Source organism: Prionailurus viverrinus, chromosome C2 (assembly GCF_022837055.1).
Source record: "Prionailurus viverrinus isolate Anna chromosome C2, UM_Priviv_1.0, whole genome shotgun sequence".
NCBI classification, from domain to species: Eukaryota; Metazoa; Chordata; class Mammalia; order Carnivora; family Felidae; genus Prionailurus; species Prionailurus viverrinus.
Window position 1 is genome coordinate 30,989,166 of NC_062569.1, and position 13,359 is coordinate 31,002,524.

The window sequence follows — 13,359 nt, forward strand, 5'->3', positions numbered from 1 at the left end:
AAGAGCTGCTGCGTACCTTTTCTTTGCCTCCAGCATGCTTTGTCTGCATAAGTCACTCGCTGAGTTGAGACTCTGAGTTTCTTGTTCTGCAAAATGGGAGAAATAAAGCCAGTGCTTTGACTATTTCAGAAACCTACGAAGAAGATGAATCTGAGAGTGGGTTGGTGGGGGAACGTGTCAAAATGCTTTAGCTCCTTGAAAAATTCCATTAGAAAGTCAAGGTGTTGGTATTGCAATTATTATTTGATTCCCAAATGGTGAGAGCGCTTCCAGAAATGTGCTTTGCTTGATGAACCAATACATTTTCAGCCCCCACTGATGAGTTTGGGAATCGAATACCTGTCATCTTGAAATAATTGACACATCTTGGTGAAGCGCTCACATTCCTCTGATGAAATTCTGGATTCTTATTGAAAGCGAGGAGAAAGACATGTTACGTGGGAGCAATATTGTTTTATGGACCTTTATCTTGGTTATTAACAAATGAGCGTTACGTGTAGAAATGGGAAAGGGGGAATTCAGTAATGAAGTTTCATAGGATTATAATGATTATTAGCCTGATGATGATGAAATCCAGATTATATTGCATGTGGTTTCCTTGGCACTCACTGTTCTGTGGCCCCTAAGGCTGATGGACAGCGGGCTGGCTACTTTTGTCCGTATACCCTACCCTGAAGTTATGTGGGAAGTGGGCATAAAGGTGGCAGGCCCCTTTAGCATATTTGGATTGGGGGATCAGTAAACAATAATAATTACAGGCGCCTGCATGCCATGTCAATAGCAAATATCTTACACACTCAGAAACTGGCCCCCACTAGAGGTAGGAGCAGTTAGTGCCACTGACCAGTTACCTGCAGTGCTGCTGAGCTGCCCAAGCACCCTCTAGAAAAGGCAACCGACCCACCATTTACACCCTCTTCATTTCCCTCTGCTCACCAGGAGCCTCTGGGAAGATGAATTTGCCTTTTGGAGCAGGCCTCTGCAGAGTACCCAGTGACCATATCCATACATCACCTTGTTACATCTGGTCAGGAATTCAGGCAGGCAGGGACTCAGAGGTCTCAGAGCCAGCGTACGGCATAGACCACAGTTTTTTGTGTTTTTTTCCCCTCCCTCTGGAGGCAGGGAAAGTAGGGCAAGATGCCTTCAGTAAGCAGAAATGAAATACACTTGTCCGTTTCCCAAGCTTCTCATCTGAACTCATGTGCACTCGAATGCATGTTCCTGAGCCTTAGTGCGCGTGCCCATAAATGCAGAAGGCCCCCATCCCCATGAATAACTTACCTTAGCAAATAACTGGAAAGGGCATCAGCATTGAAGCCTGGCAGACCTGGTTTTGAATTCTGCCTCTGCCACAGCCTAGCTGTGAAGATCAGGTGAGTTGTTTTATCCCTCTGAGCCCTAACATCATAGCCAGTGAAACTGGAGATAAGGACTGTTGCTCTGTCTTTACAGATGAAATGGAGATTCAGACAGATGACAGAACTCAATTCCTATGGCCATAAGTCGTGTAGCCTGTTACTCAGGGGCTGGTGCTCTTGTCCCCATGAGGTTATGCTGGCCATAGTTTATATTTAATGTGATACACACTAACTTTTGTTGCTTCCAAGGAAATTTACTTGATTTTAAGATACTCCAGCCAATGAGCTATCAAGTCTCTGGAGTCAGTCAGGCAGCCCAAGTTCAATGCCTGGCTTCACCACTGACGGGGACCTTGGACAAGCTGCTGACCTTATTTGAGCCTCAGTTTCTTCCTGTGCAAAATGGGAATAATTGTAGCACTCTTAGGGCTATTATGAGCATTAAATGAGATCATGCTGAGCACCTGGCCCATGAAAAGTGCTTATTTAAATGCTGGCTACTATTGTTATTAACATTATTGTTACTCATATCAACACAACTTTATAACCAATTTCTGCAGGTGGTAGTCAGCTTGGCAACCTATGGACCTTTCGCTAGAGAGATGTGGAGGGTGGGAGTGGGCTGGTCCAACATCCCACCCTATTCTGTGCTCCGCAGGACATGCTAGTCTCTCATTTAATAAAAGAGCTTTACTGGCCTGACCCAGAAGCCTGGGGGTGGAGGATGGACAAGGAGGAATGGGCCCCTTCTGTTGTAGTGGAGGGAACCAGCAGAGTAGTCTCCTGTCCAGCTAGGTTCCTGTCATCCCTTCGGCCCTGGACTTGTTCCCTGTGGGGGAAGGCCTTTCCCAAGTTGCTCAGCAGGACCTGCCCCCACTTGCCTCCCTCCTACTACCCATCCCCCCCCGGCCCTCCCTTGGGTCTGTACCTGCTACTCCTTCCCTAGGTCCTCCCTGATGTGGGGCCTTCAGTTGAATGGCTCTTCCCATAAGTGCACATTGAGATCTAAGTGCTAAGTGCACCCTTAACACCTCTGATCTTTGCTGCAGCTTCTCCCTTAATCATGTTTAACTGACAAACCTGAAGGCAGTTTGTAATGCTAATGTTCATCCAGGAACTGCAAATAGGGAGGACACAGAGCATTCTGGAAATTACCTCTCAGCACTTGGGAATAAATGGTCACTCTGGAGAACACAGCTATCTGATGCTCTCCTGCCTCCCCTGCCCTGCAGCAGGAGCCCTCCCCAGCTGCTCTCATTGTAGTAGCCATGGGTCTGCTCATGGCCTCCTAGTGTGGGCCCTGCTCAACTGTTCAGAAGAAGAGCATCCTCCCTATTCTAGAATTCTAGAACCCTCAAACCCCCTTTCTGTGGTCAGAGGCTACTGCAGATTTGGTGAGGTTCCTGAGCAAAAGTCATGGGACAAAGTGAATTCTGCCAAATTATCTGCCTTTTGGCCTTTTGGATAAATGTCATACAACGGTTGTGCCTTATCACGTTCACTCCTACTTGGAGAACCTTGGGGGATGAGTATAACCTTATTATTTCAGTATTGATTATATTACTTCTGGTTGTTTCACTTTTCCAGAGTAGACTCTGGGACTTGCAAAGGACTACATCCACTGTCACTGCAATTTAGGAGCTGAGATGGGGTGGAACCCTGGCGAGGGTGTGGCAGAGCCGGTTAGATTTAACTTTGATTCCTCTGTGACCTTGGACAGGCCACCTTTCTCTCACATTCTGCCAGGAGGCCCGTGCCACACTCTTTGGCTGACAGACAAGGCCGAGGCAGTTTGGAGGAAGGATTCCTATCCTTTATCTGTCGAACAGCTCTGGCAATACAGCTTGAGAATTTCAGCCTCAAAGCTTTTGCTCCTTCATTACCATAAAATAAAAATCATTTCTTTTGCTTACTTGTCTCACTTGAATGGTGTGTTACAGATTTATGTGTTTATGACTTGGTGACCTGGGGAGAAGCTGGAAATTCCACTGTGCCCATCTCTACTCCTGGGTTTCTGTAAAGGTCACAGCAAAATTATTTTATCAAGTACACCACAGAAGGGGAAAATCTTAATCTTATATTATACATATGCAGCACTTGACCTTCTCTTGAGATGCAGCACCTCTTAGCTACACTTACTTAAACATAATGCGGCTCTTCCCCGGATGCACATAGAGAGAATAATTAGGTGCCCTGGCATCCCAGCCGGAGAGGAGGCTGCACCGTGGGGCTGACCTCGAAGATGAGAAGGAGAAAGAGTTGAAGGCAGTGGGGGCAGGGATGGGGTAAGCCCCGCAGAGCTGCAGCAGGCTCGTTCTGATGATGGGTCATGTGGGCAGGTGGAGCAGACACCGTGGCTTGCTCTGCCTCCCCTGCTGACTGTGGACCTTTGGTAAAAGTCATTCAGTGCCTTCTCCCAGCCTTAGTTTCCCCATCATAGGTATGGGATGTGCCATCTTTGATCCATGAAGAGTGGCTACCTGGGGCATTGTGTTAAAGATCCTGAGTTCTGGTCTGGGTTGAGTGGGAATGAGAGCTGTGATTGATTAGTGATATCTGCCGTGGGCAGCATGTGAGGTAGTGATTGTAGCAGTGCTGGCTAACCTTGTTCTAGGGTATTTCTAAGGTCTTTTCCCACTCTGGCTACCTGTGATTTGTGGACTTGTCAAAGCCCCGGGGCAATGAAACTTGGAAAGGGAAAAACAATAACAAGCTTTCCTAAGAGAAGAGTACTATTTGCTTTGTCAGGTTTTGGAGGGGAAATGATATTTGTGTGTGATGCATCCAAACATGGTTGTTTTTTTGTTTCTTTTTTCTTTTCTTTCTTTCTTTCTTTCTTTTTTTTTTTTTTTTTTCATACTTGCTCTGTGAAAAGCAGAGAGAGCAGAGGAAAGCAGTGCTATTTTTCTGGGTGTGATGACTCACCAGACCCAACCATCTGTGTGTGTGCAGGTGGCCAGCCCATGCCCCCTGGCCCACAGGAAAGAATGAGGAGCCCTGGGTGACTTCTCACCATTGTCCAGCCTTAAGAAACACAGTGAGAAGTCACCTTCGTCCATCTTACGAACTTGGTTATAAATTATTTTTTAAGGGAATCCATCAAGGTCTGTGTCAGGGGAAGTACTTAAAATAGGTTTTTCTCAAAGGGTAAACACTTCAGTTGGAAAATGTGGGAAGCTGCCTGACTTCCAGCATATGTCCCCCTAGCCTGCTGCCCAGAGCTACCAGATTGATGGTGTTTTTAGAACTTTGGCAGCCAAGCTCTGACGTTTATGGAGACAGGGCCTGCGGAGGAGACATCTGGGGATTCCCCACCCACCCCCCTGGCATAGAAGTAGAAGCTTAGGCCTGACAGCCCCGGTAGCCCAATGGGCCCAATCAGAAGAGATGACCTTGGAGCCCCTTAGAGTGGCTGAAGTGATCTGACCCTCGCCTTCCTGTTTGTTGGGTCCCAGGGGCCCTGTGAAGCATCTCCTTGGTGATGAAGAGGGAAATGGGGAGGCCATGCTCTCTTAAACATGTCGGTCTTGGCTACTGGCAGGGTGCTTCTGCTCTCTTCTAAAGACCAGACCACCCACCTCATCACCTCTGCCCCAGCCCCCAGCACAGACTCACCTACCTCTTTCACCACCTGGCTACAACATTGACTGTCTTCCAGGAGGCTTTTCCCTGCCCTTAGAGCCCGACACTTTGAGAATTCCATCCCCATCTGGCCATTTGCTGCCTCTGGATTGGGGGCTCCTCCAGGCCCCTTTCCACTTCCAATTCCCCGCACATCTGCCACCTCTCCTAAACAAAGCCTTCTTCTTTCCTAATGTAAGAAAAGTGACTCTCATCTTTAACTTGGGGTGCATAGAAAGTGCCCCCAAATGCGTGTTGCATGTAATGAATGAGACTAGCATATCACAGGGAAAGGCTCTGTTGGACTGAAGCTTTAGGAAGCAGCCAGGGGCTTTCCGCAGCTACTGGCTGTCCAGGTGACCTGTGGGAGAGGGGCTCAGGTAGTGTTGCATCTTCTGAGTCCAGTAAATAAAGTAGATGCATGGCTGGCTCTCCACTAACGACCTCTCCCTGTCCCATTACCAAGTCCTGGAGGCTCTTCTGGCCACTGAGGATTCCTGAGTCTGAAGACTGTTGCATCCCTTCCTCGGTGCAGGAGCTGCTTGAGCCCTGTTTGGAGGCTGGCAGTTAGAGGATGGACAAAATTGGGGAGCAGTCACAGCCAGCTCCAAGGCGAGCCCAGTCCTGGTTTGTGAGTGAGCCCTCACCACCTCCCTTCCCTGCTGTGGGCCCTTTCCTAATATCACTCCCAATCCCCTCAAAGTCATGGACATCATGGACACAGTGGACACATTGCCAGGGCATTGGATATTTAAAAGAGAATTCCAGAGGGGCGCCTGGGTGACTCAGATGGTTAAGCATCCGACTTCGGCTCAGGTCACGATCTCATATCTCATGGTTCGTGAGTTCAAGCCCCCTGTCGGCTCTGTGCTGACAGCTCAGGGCCTGGAGCCTGCTTTGGATTCTGTATCTCTGCCCCTCCTCTGCTCATACTCTGTCTCTTTCTCTCTCTCTCTCAAAAATAAAGAAACTGACTAACTAAATAAATAAATGAGAACTCCAGAAAGCAGAAAGTGTAAACTCAAGTGGATGCAATGTGGAGGGTGGGTTCAGTGCTTATCTGCTGAGTGAATGAGTCAGTGATCCCAATGAGTCACTAGGTCCTCCTTTTCTAAATGACTCTTGAATTTCTCTACTTCTCCCTGTTTGTATTACCCTGATAATGATCACTCTTTCTGGGCCACTGTGTCTCTCCCTAACTATCCCCACCCCTCCAGTCCTTTCTGTTCCCAGAAGCCAATGTGATCTTTCAGAAACAAAAAGTCTGATTGTAGTTCTTCCAAATTTTAAGTCCAATCAGTGGCTTCCATGACCTGATGATAATAAGATAATAAAGCTGTTTGATGACATGAACTCAGGTTACGTCTCTAGACAGCCTCCTCCTTGCCACGTGACCCCTGCCTACCCCATGTGTGCTTTCTGCCTAGCCATGGAAACACTGCTCTCAGTTTCTTGACTGAGTCACATTCTTTCTCCTGGGACTTTGTGCATGCTGCTCTCTCCTTGTGGAGGCCTCTCTGTCTTCCCTCACTAACCCATCTTACCTCTGCCAATCTGTACAGCTCTTACTTAGTCTTTGTGTCTTAATTTGGATGCTACTTGCCTGAGACCCTCCAAGATGGGGTTAGGTCCCTGCTCCGGCCTCCCCACCCTGATTCCCGCTCTTAGAATTTCCAGTATAGAGTCTGCCTTCCTCCACCAGGATGTCCACTCCATCAGGGGGGACCTTGTGTGTTTTGTATCCCACTGCCAAGCACAGCTCCAGGTATAGAGTAAGTGGTCACCTTAAATAACTTAAATTCATCCTGGCACCTCTCAGAAAACACCCAATTGCTATTTATTGAGGAGATGCTACATTCCAGAAAGTTTATATACATTACACTGATCTTCACAAAGCTGTGAGAAAGCTCTGTTTTACAGAGAAGGGGGCTGAGATTCAGAGGATTAAGTAACTTGCTTAAGATCACACAACCAGTTAAGTGGCAGTTTTCCTGGACCCCAAGGCTATGATGTTTCTACTGTACCAGGTAGTCAAGAACAGTGGTTCTCAAAGTGGAACCTGCATCAGGTCTCTTGGAGGGCTTGCTATAACACTTTCATCACTGGGCTCCACCCCAGAGTTTCTGGCTCAGTAGGTTTAGAGTGGGGTCAGGCACTCTGCATTTCTGCAAGTTCCCAGGGGATGCTGCTGCTGCTGGTCTGGAGACCACTGTTGGAGAATCACTGGCCTAGATCATTAGGAAACACCTGGGTTTGCCTTATGGCTACCCCCACTCTCTAACCACACTGACCTTGGGCAAAGACTACAGGATGCAGTTCTGAGATCCCTTCTGAGAAGCTCTGATGCCTCCCACATCTGGACCTGGCCTTGGCTGTGCTGTGCCTGGCTGCTCTCTGGGGACGGACTGCCATTGCTGACAAGGATCTGAGTGCCTGCCCCTCCCCCTGGGACCCTGCACTTCTGTTTGTCATCCTTCAGTCCTGACTGGTAATCTCCCCATTCCCACTCCACCCAGGCAGAGGCCTCTGTCTCCACCCCACCTCTTTAACAACTTCCATGCTGATTGATGCATTCTAGGCTCGCTGCTGCTGTCTGAACAGCTTAATAGCACTGGAAGTTACAGTCTTGTCTGTATCGCGGTGCCTGCAACATTCATCAATTTCAGCAAGTGTCACCAAGAGTGATATGAGTGTGTGACACAGCTAAGTATCCCCTCTGCACAGGCCATTACAGCTGGCACCTGGCCCAGGGAGGCAGAAACTGGAGACCCGTTTGGCTTCGTTTGTGCAGGTCGACATAGACGCGCACCTCCTGCATGGCCCCTTTAAATGCTTTGTGTTCCTAGCAACCTCTAGGACTATCCAGAGTTTCCCCAGGCAAGCCAGCCCCCTGCTCTCTGTCTTGGCACATTCTCTTCCCTTTGCCCCACCTTCCCATTTCTGCATCAGTTGTTACCCATCTTTCAAGGCTTGTGCACATCTACCTTCTCCAAGAAGCCTTCCCAGCTCGTCTTCACTCTCCCCGAGACCTGCAGCAGGGGGCATCTCCACTCTTGTCATAGAGTTTTTCTCAGTAAATGGCCCACCCTGACTTGCTGTGCTCAGCTTAGCTCCCACTGGGATGCCCTGGGGTTGCTCAGGGAGGTCCATTTCTGGGAAAAGCAAAGACTTCTGGTAAGAGTGGACATGGGTATCTCAGCACAAGGGTCCAGCATCTTCTCCCTTCCATGGAGCATCATGCCTGGGGTTCCAAAGTCAATAACCCATGGTGCCAGCCACCAATAATGTGAAGGTGTTGGAGACATTCAGCCACAGTAATGACTACATACCAGGCTCTACCTGGGACCACAAGAGCTCTGGGAAGAGCTGGGCAGAACTGTGCACATGCCCTGCAGGAAGCTCTTGTGTCTCTCCCCTTCTGCCGCCACCACTCATCCCGTAGTTCCCTGCAGCTGCCCCCAGAGGCTCTTCTGCCTTTCCTACAGAGCAGGAGCAAAGCATGGAGAGGAAAGGAAGGTTTCAGGAGCAGAGAGTTGAGCTAAAGGCTATGGCCAAGGGTGAGTGCCTTGCCCAGCTCACTGTCGCCCCTAGAGGTAGGCAGACCTCACTGGCCAGCTGCTGGCCTGCACCTTCCTGTAGAAAAAGACACCCGGTTCTTAAGCAGGGAATGAATATTCATGGGCATGAACCCTTGCAAACTCATTTGGGGAAAAAAATTAGATCAGGAGAAGTAATCAGATTATTAAAAAGAAAGCAAGGACAGAAGGCGGCAGTGGAGGGAAGAATCACATTTAAAATGCAAGGAGAGATTTCCTTCCTGTGGAGTAGCTGTGACCCCCTGGACCATGCACTGGGAATAGTTAAGCTCTCTCACATTTCTGCTGCATAAAAATGTTGTGTTTTGAGGCTTCAGTGGATGAGGGAGGGGCAGAGGCAATGTGTACCCTCCACGTACGAAAATTATAAAATAATGTTTTGAGGTTTTCATTTAATCTTCCTTGGCTATCAGAAAAAAATCATGAGAGCTAAAGAGGCTCTGGTGAGTGCTGAGTGACAGGTTAAAGGGCTCCAATAAAGATTAGATGGTCCACTATCTCCTGAGGAAATTGCATAAAAGTGGTTATTCCCTCTTGCTTCTATTAATTTCCTTTTCCTGGCTGCTTGGAAATGCTTCATAACCTGATGCTGCAGATGGGGACGAGAGGCGCTTTCCATTATCTCAATCACTGCACTGTTTATGAGACACTTAATCTGTTTCTTTATAAAGTAATAGTACTGTAGGTGATGGATTTAGTGTCACTGGTAGCCTGCGTGCAGGGACGGGAGGGGAGGGGTGTTCTCGAGAGCATTGTAAGCACCAGGTAATTTGTTACATGGTTGAGGCTCTGAGAAGTTGGGTGGGCGTTTCGAGGTGACCTTCGGATATCAGCTAGAGGTCACATGTACCGGTCCCTTGTCACTTGAAAAGGGAGAGAAACACTGTGCGTTTTGCCTGGGGAATGGCAAATACACACATGCTTAGGGACCTGGTACTCAGGTCTCATCTCTTCCTCTCTGCCAGAGTTGGGGGTGGGGAGGTGCCACCCAGAAGCTCTATTTATCACCTGTCTGAACTGTGATCACTTGCAATAGAGGGAAACAAACTCCCTTTTCTTAAGGAAACAAAGCAGTCTGGGCTGTGCTGGTGTCAGAACCGTACAGGCCTGCACTTACAGGTGTCTTACTGACAAAGGTCTTGTGCCAACATACGGCCAGGCGCATGCAGCTCTTCTCTTCCCACTCACCTCCTGGAATAGTGATGAGCCCCTTCCGGCTGAGATAAGGACTGGGCACTCTCTGACCTACTTTCTCTTCCTACCTCTCCTGTTCTTCCAGCTCTTCCTTTTTTTGCCTTGTCTTTGCTTCTCCTGAAACTTGCCTCCTCGTTGCCACAAGAAAATGCTTCTTCTGGTCCTCATCTCACAAGGACAGAGCCGCATCCTGATGCACACCCTGCCTGACGAGTCCCCTCAGCCTGTACACACAAATATCGCCCAGGTCATCCCATATGGAAATCAGCTTTCATTTCCATTGTCTACCTCCCCAACCTGGAAGGGTGCCTCCCGATGCCTGCCCCCACCTCCTGCACTCTGCTGTCCTAGCAAAAGGTCTCTAGCTTCGGGCAGCTCTTCTGTAAACATTTGTTGAATGAGGGGCTCGTAACTGTAGTGATTGTGCTGACCATACTTTTATGTCGAGAGAGGCAACCCTGAGTTTTGCTTTAATGATATTAAAGCAAAGAACTGTGCTGTCTACATCGAAATTATTTGAAAGTTTGTATATGTGCTTGGTTAGTTTATCACAGTATTTAATTACTAGTTTCGTAAAACTGTAGAGCCTGTAGGCAGGTATGCCGTCAGCAGGCTGCCAGAGCCCCCACCATTCTTCACTGTGTTACTCCCACCTGCTTTACATATTCAGGTGACTTATTTGGGCTGAGATCCTTTGCTTTTGCTTCTCTTGGCCTAAATACTCTTTGTTAGAATCTACCCAGAAGCTCCATGTATCACCTCTAATTAAAGCTGCATTTTCTCAAGGGGCAGCATAATTTTCTTATTTATTTTTCTATGTTAAATTTCTAGTATCATAACAATGTTGTTAACTTCTGTGTCTTATTAGTGGTGTCTGATGCCAGATGAGTTAAACAGGCTTTGTAGAATAGCCTGGCACTTTAACCATTATTTAAGGCATTAATTCTGTGAGAAAATATAGCTCAAGTATGCTTACAAGTTACGATCTAAAACTTTAATAACTGAACCTAGAAATGTTGCTTCTTTATAAATTAGGGGATGCCTAGACACAGGTTTTATTAAAATGTTAACTTATGGAATCTGAATATTAAGGAGATTCATTTTATAGTTACACGTAAATATATTTTCAGATGTAATAATTCACCATTATACAAATCAGAAATAATCTGTGCAGAAACACATTCATCACTTGGATTCCAAGATCAATTTGCCTGCTTTGGGACCCCAAACTTATATTCTGATCCTGAATTCTACAAGTTCCTGCAAAGAAAACTTCCTTTTCAACAGGGAGTGGGGTAAGCAGTAGCAGAAAGAAATTAGCATTATTTAGCATTTATTAATGCTAGGAACATTTTCATATTTGAGTTTATTAAATTCTAATCATCTGTGGGAGTTGTGAGAAATGTAAGTTCCTTTTTTATAGATCCTTAATACAGACAAGCAGGTTGAGGCTCTGAGGCATTACATAACTTTCCAGTGGTCACTCAGCTAGGAACCAGTAGATCTAGGAATGGGACCCAGGACTGTCTGATCACTGCCCAGTGTTCACTGTCCTGGAAAGGATGGAGTCACCACCCCTCCCAAGACCTCTCTCCCCAACCTTTCTCTGAGCTTCTCTCCCTAAAGTTCAGCTTGGACTTGCTTTCCTCCATTTCCTCCCCTTGTGGCCTTCCTAGAATCTAGAGACTTCAGGGCACCCAGTTCTGTCTGAGTTTCTTCCATCCGAAATCTCAAAGGAAGGCACTTTCTAAATCCCCTGCTACTTGTGGATATCAGGATGATTGTTTATGCTTTTAACTTATTAAATGCAAAACAAGTAGGCTTTTAAAGGCTGGAAAGCAAGTGAAAACACCTTGTTCCTCCTGGACTGATACATTAAGAAAATTACAGTGTAGCAGGGGACCCATGAATACATTCAGTTCACCACTCTCCTCTCCCCCAGTTTCCAGGGAAAGGGCTTCTGCTATGCTTGGGCAGCACAGGCCTGGGATTTCTCTGTGTTCTTCAGCTCTAGAACTGAATGGCCCAGCAACACTGGATGATTTACAATGGAAAGGGTCAAATACTTCTCAGAGAAGACAAGGAAGAGATGTGGAAAGAAGCAAGGGAAGAAGAGGAAAGAAAGGGAGAGACTTTACTGAGTGGACTTGGAAAGATAGATTAGTAAACCACAGTGTAGGATACTTTCGGTTTGCCACTCAGAGGCAGCACTGATATTTTATTTGTTGAATCTTTAGTAAAAATGTAAATTTTTCTTTCTCCTGAGAAGCTTCTTTTGAATGTGCTGGGGTGGGTGGTGGTCAAATGGCCCACTTATACATGGGTTACAACCAGAAATCTTACTGGATCATCTAAACAACTTTTACGCTAGTGTGTTCCATGGAACTTGAATATCAGGGGATGCTCTACAAAATAGGGCTTCTTGTTGAGAAAACAGCATTCTGTATTCCATTCTTGGAAGTTCTTAGAAATTCTATAATAAAAAATGAGATTAACTTTTTCAATGTACATTTTCAAAATACCTGGCCACAGAACGCTTTTGTAAGTAACAGGTATTAACAATCCAAAGAACATGGACTCCATAGAATACTCTTGGGTAATGCCATTCCAGAGCATTCCATTTCAGAAATTACCTCTCATCAGAGATGAACTCCTGCCCCAGGGCATTTCCAGAATAATGAAACCCTGTACTTCACTTCAAAAGAGCAAAGGAGTGCAAAAACTTTACCAGCATAGGAAGTAGTCCTTCCTTCTTGTCATAGTAGAAAAGCTGTGGGTATTTTTCAGATAGTTTATATGTATATCATCACTATCATTTCTCCCACTTTGTAATTCTGGGTAACTTTTTTAACCTCTCCGTGTCCCAATTTCCTCATTAGCAAAATGGAGATAATAATAGCTACCCCATAGAGTAATGCATGCAAGGCACTTAACAAGAATGTTTAACAGATGGTGGCTACTGCTATTATTAAAGAATACTCTGTAGTTTCCGGAGGGAACAATATATTTGATAAGATGAGCTTTGTGTAAGCAGAAGCCATTATAATGGTATTTCTGTTGCAGTGACAATCACACTGTATTATAATTGTATGACTACACTAGATCAAGAGCTCCTTGAGGGCAAGCTCTGTTCTCTAAATTCCCTGGATCATATTCTCAGAAGAGTCACAGTAAATGTTTGTTGAATGAATTAGTGAGGAAGTCAAATGAGTTGACCATGCAGTAAGTTTTAGTCTGTCTCAAAGGAGGATGACTCAGAGCAGGTTTCCTGGAGACAAAGAGAGTCAGGAGCTGTGATGGTGAGGAAGGGCCTAAGGGAAGTAGGACAGGCAGAAGCAGTCTTTTGAGGAATCTACAAGGAGGAGACCAGATGTCTGGAGTAGAGAGTCTCTGTAGATGAGGCCTATTGAAAGCCTGAGGGGTGGGCCGGAGCCAGACTTTTTGGGGCATGGCTTCTCACAGGCTGACCACAGAGAGAACTAAGAAAAAATGCCTCATATCTGAGGGTACCTCTAGTGGGCATTGGGCTGTACCAGGCATTCCAGACCTTCTCCTCTGCAATGTACATGATAGATGACCTCAAGTGC

At 46.6% G+C, this 13,359-nt stretch overlaps 1 protein-coding gene across 2 annotated transcripts in view; it reads left to right on the forward strand.

The window, feature by feature from the left end:
• The window catches only part of EPHB1 (EPH receptor B1), a 430,893-nt gene that overhangs the window by 272,347 nt on the left and 145,187 nt on the right, over positions 1-13,359 (forward strand). The window lies entirely within an intron of this gene.